A 4,972-nucleotide genomic window follows, 5' to 3' on the forward strand; every position below is an offset into this window, starting at 1 on the left:
TTTGTTTGAACTTTTTTCCCTTCATTAAAAGTCATTGCTTTAGACAAAATCATCTTTTCACTATTTTTTTCTAATATTTAAGAGTTGATAATTAATTAAATATATTTATAGTAAATCTTTTCTTGTTATCCCTAATCAATTATTTTAAGTCATTTATATATAAGAAAATTAATAATATTTAATTAAAAAAAGGTAAAATAAATATTTATGATATATCTGTTTTAGCTGCTTCAATCGTAGATTTATTATATCAGTCTAATTAATTATTATAAGTCATCAAGGTATTAAAAAGAAAAAAGAGTTGTGAAAGGAGTTATCGAGGGATCCAAAAATTGATGTCATTACTATTGTTTTTCGGTAAATATATAATATAGTTATTTATGAAATACTCAATTTTACATATTTAATTTAGTGAGAGACTTCCGTTGCTATATTGAAAAAAAATCATAAAGTAATTATATGTGTCGCATCGGGGGACTCCTTGGATAACTTATATTTCATTTCTAATTTTTTATTAATAAATCGTTGGTAATAACCAAAAATAATAACAATAATATTTAATTTTTTTAAAATATTAATTTATGTGTTATTATTTAGCGAGAGAAAGTCTCTCGCCATAGTCAATTTAATATCAGCTTTTTATTATCATCATAATTTAGTGAAGAACTCCTTGGGTAACTTTCATTTCATTTCTATATATTTTTTATTAATATATTGTTGGTACTAACCAAAAATAATAATAGTAATATTTAATTATTTTTAAAAATATTAATTTATGTGTTATTATTTAGCGAGAGAGTGTCTCTCGCCATAGTTAATTTAATATTAGCTTTTTATTATCATCATAATTTAGTGAAGGACTCTTTGGGTAACTTATATTTCATTTTTATTTATTTTTGTATTAATACATTGTTGTTATTAACCAAAAATAATAATAATAATATTTTATTTTTTTTTGAAATATAAATTTATGTGTTATTATTTAGCGAGGGAGAGTCTCTCGTCATAGTTAATTTAATATTAGCTTTTTATTATCATCATAATTTAGTGAGGGGTGTCCCTCTCTACTTTCTCAAAAACATTAAAAATTAAAATATTTGACTTGTGCAAGGGACGACGTTGCAAAGTCTCTTGCAATAGTTACATATAATTTGTCCCTCGCTAACTTTGGTAGCTATTAGTCAAGTTTTTAGTAGTAATCATCCCTACACAAGTATAAATAAGGGATGACATTAGGCATTTGTAACCATCCAGAAAAATAGAAATCACTCAAAAGTTTCAGCTTTTCCCTTCCCTACAGTCACTTTTCTAGCAATTTACAGCTGCAGTTTCCTTATATTTTTCTCCTTATAGCTTTACTCTCCCCATTCCCCTTATTTTTTGACATGGTAGCAGAGCTCATTTCTTACGGGATCTGAAGCTGTTTTTTATTGATTGGCTCATCTTATTTTTAGCCCCTTTTCTTGGATCTATTTGCTGAAAAAACATGGCACCAGAAAATCAACCAACAACGGGTCCTTCGATTTTCTCGGGGGAGAATTATCATATTTCGATCATTAAAATGAAGGCTTATTTGAAGACTCTCTACTTGTGGGATATCGTTGAGAGAGGAGACCTGTTGTCCGAGACAACCCATCTCTCAATGATATCAAAAAGTACGATGAGTTGGTGACTAGATCTTCAAGAGCTCTCACTTGCATACATTCAAACCTTACGGAAGTGATGTTTACAAGGATTATGGCTTGTGAGACAGTCAAAGAAGCTTGGAATAAGCTAAAGGAGGAGTTTGAAGGTAGCAACAGAGTTAAGTCTATTAAGGTCTTAGCTTTGAAGAGGGAGTTAATAACGGGAGAGTCAAACAACAAAATATAAATCAGTAGCCTTATCCTCTTCTGCTAGCTAGTCAAACTTAGCAATTGCGAAACTCAATTCGTATCATTAACGATAGCCTTATGCTCTTCTGCTAGCTAGTCAAACTTAGCAATTGCAAAACTCAATTCGTATCATTAACGATAGATAAATCAGTGGTATAGTCCCGTTTATTCTCTTCCGTTGGTAATTGAGAGAAGGCTTCCAAAAAGGAAAAAATTGGAAAGTAGAACAACACAAATTACCTCATTTTCCCCAACTTTAACATTCTCTTTGTGTCCAACAGCAGATTTTTGTTCCTTTGTCACGGCCACCTCCTCTAAAGAATCCTCCTTCAACTCGTCCTCAGCATCCTCATCCTCATCACTCACCTCCGGCCCAGAAATAGTTTCATAGGAAGCAGCTCCTGTTGTCATCTCATAGGTTCAAATTTCAATTTGAAAAGAGGATTTGGTTGATACAAAAACGGGGCGGGGGGTTTAGAAACGAGTAGAATAAAGGAATCAGTGGATTTCTTCGCTTCCGACAGAACACTTGCATCAAGCATTAGTTTCAAGTTTCCCCTTTACAAACAAGTCCCTTTAAGAGAGTGTTCGGTATGGAAGAAAACAGTCGAACTGAATTCCCCACCACCACAAGCCCCTGCGCTCCACCTTCCTCCTCCCCCACTACAACAACCTGGGATATTGAGGAATATCCAGAAAGGCCATGCGCCTCACACGCTACCCCATCCCCACAAACCCCTGCCCTCCCCCACTATGACATCCATCACCCTAACCAAACCCATACTCATTGTATTGTGCCAAATATATACAAATGCTTTTAGGATAATATTTTTTACTTACATACTCGAAACCAGGAAAATAATTAAGAAATCACTTATCTTACTAGAAAATGTTTACTTGAAAAATATTTTTCATGAAAAACATTCTCTTCCATATTGAACACAACCTAAGTCTCCTTTTGCCAAAAAAAAATAGGCCTATCTGTTGCAATGTATGACACCACATGTGAGATTTGAAAAAAGAAATAGATCGAAAAGAACATTAAAAATGAGAGGATCATTTTTTTTCTTAATTTCAGATTGCAAGTGAAAATGTGAAACTCAAAACATGAACTTTCATTGTTCACCTGGGCTGTGGGCATTTGGACCACTACTAGCTGCATTGGGAAGTAGAGGATTGGTCACACGATTTTGAGATCCAGTTTCAAATACAAGCATCTTTACAGATATCTTCCACAAATAATCGTGCTGCAATATTAGTTAAATTCAGTTGAGATGCATACAACATGTCTAGATGACTGGAAAACGAATGCAAGTTTATACAAGTGCGAATAATAGTGGAGTTCAAATTGCACCATTCAAATAAATAGAGACTAGTTTAGACTGCATACCTGACTTGTAGCAGCCGTATACATAGTTTCCTCAAACCTCGCTGCAATTCCGTTAAGCTCCTGTTATCTTTCTTGATAAGAAACAGGAAGATGCCTCCTTAACATTTCCATTCTATACAGCAATATCAACAAAACAAATCAGCTTAAAGGGTTGATTAGAGCACAATCTAGACAATGTTTTTAAAATGTAATAAGAATAATTTGAGATTACGCCCATTTTCCCTAAAGAATATCAGTAATTACAATCGATTTGCTTGGAATTGCTTTTCATTAAGCTGAGAGTCTATCAAAAACGGTCTCTCTACCTCCAAGGGATAAGGTTTGCTAACACTCTACCTCCCCAGACTCCACTCGTGGGATTATATTAGATATGTTGTTGCTGTAATATCAGTAGTTATAATCCCGTTAGCACGAGCAACACACTGTCATTTTTTGACAAATCTAAAACAAAATATATTGCACACGCTGTTGTCCAGGTCAAATTTTTTAAAATATTTCTTTTAGAAAAATAAGTTCCTTGAAAATAACGAAAATGACTTCCTAAATGAAAATAGTAAGAGCATGTCGCACTTTCCTCCCCACCCTCACAACCATCCACCCCTAACCCGATCACCACCCCCCCCCCCCCCCGCCCCCCCCCACAACACCCATCATTCCACTCCCCACCAAACCACCACAACAACAACATACCCAATATATTCCCACAAAGTGGAGTTTGGAAGAGGACCTCAGAGGTGAGGTAGAGAGGTGGTTTCCGATAGACCCCCGGCTCAAGACTACCACTACAACACCATAGCATCTTTTACTAGCTTACTCATACAACCTTGGGAGAACCACACCTCAAAAGCTAGTTATTGAGATGGGAGAGTCCAATGCTAGCCCCAGCCAAACACTACCATACCGGCGTCAGTACCATCCCAAACTCGACAGCATGGAGGGTAATGAGTGGCTCTAATACCATTAATACAACCTTGGGAGAACCACACCTCAAAACCATTTAACCAATGTGAGACTCAACTCACGTTCCTTGCAATAATATCATCACACATATTAAACACAAGAAAATAAATAACAAACCACTTACAACCATAAAACTTTAACAAAAAACACAAAGAACAAGATGCATCATGCATGCAATTATTTTTTTTCAAAAAGAAAAAATTACAGCTTGTTGACAATCCTTTGACGAGATCCAGACTGAAGTTGAGTCCGCCAATTACCAGAATCCATAGCTCAGGAGGAAAACAGCTCGATACACTAAAGCTTTCCTAGTGTTACTAAATTTTATAAGAGAATTACGGAATATATATAAGAGCTAGATTGAGTGTATATGAAATTCCCAAAGGGCCAAATATGTCATATCATATTATGCTAAAATGTAGGGAATGTTTTATCTTCAAAGTTTAATTTACCGTTTTGCATGTAAAGTAAATGCAGATCTTCATTTATAAAAATTTACTCTAAATATAAAATTATCTTCTGCGTCTCGAAATTTATATCCAAATATTTATTTTAATGCTTAATTCACGAGTTCTTTATATTTGAAAAAATATAATAAATATTTATATGTCTCAAATTTATATCAACAACAACATATAAGTATATGCAGTCTATACCATTACTTCTCAAAGTTTATATCCAAATATTTCTTTTAATCCTTAATTCATGAATTCTTTATATTTGAAAAAATATAATAAATGTTTCTATG

At 33.8% G+C, this 4,972-nt stretch overlaps 1 pseudogene; it reads right to left on the reverse strand.

The window, feature by feature from the left end:
* Positions 1 to 1,398: 1,398 nt before the first annotated feature.
* Positions 1,399 to 4,709, reverse strand: LOC124898423 (annotated as a pseudogene).
* Between the last annotated feature and the right edge of the window lie 263 nt (positions 4,710 to 4,972).

The sequence above is a fragment of the Capsicum annuum genome, chromosome 5, assembly GCF_002878395.1.
Source record: "Capsicum annuum cultivar UCD-10X-F1 chromosome 5, UCD10Xv1.1, whole genome shotgun sequence".
Classification (NCBI taxonomy): Eukaryota; Viridiplantae; Streptophyta; class Magnoliopsida; order Solanales; family Solanaceae; genus Capsicum; species Capsicum annuum.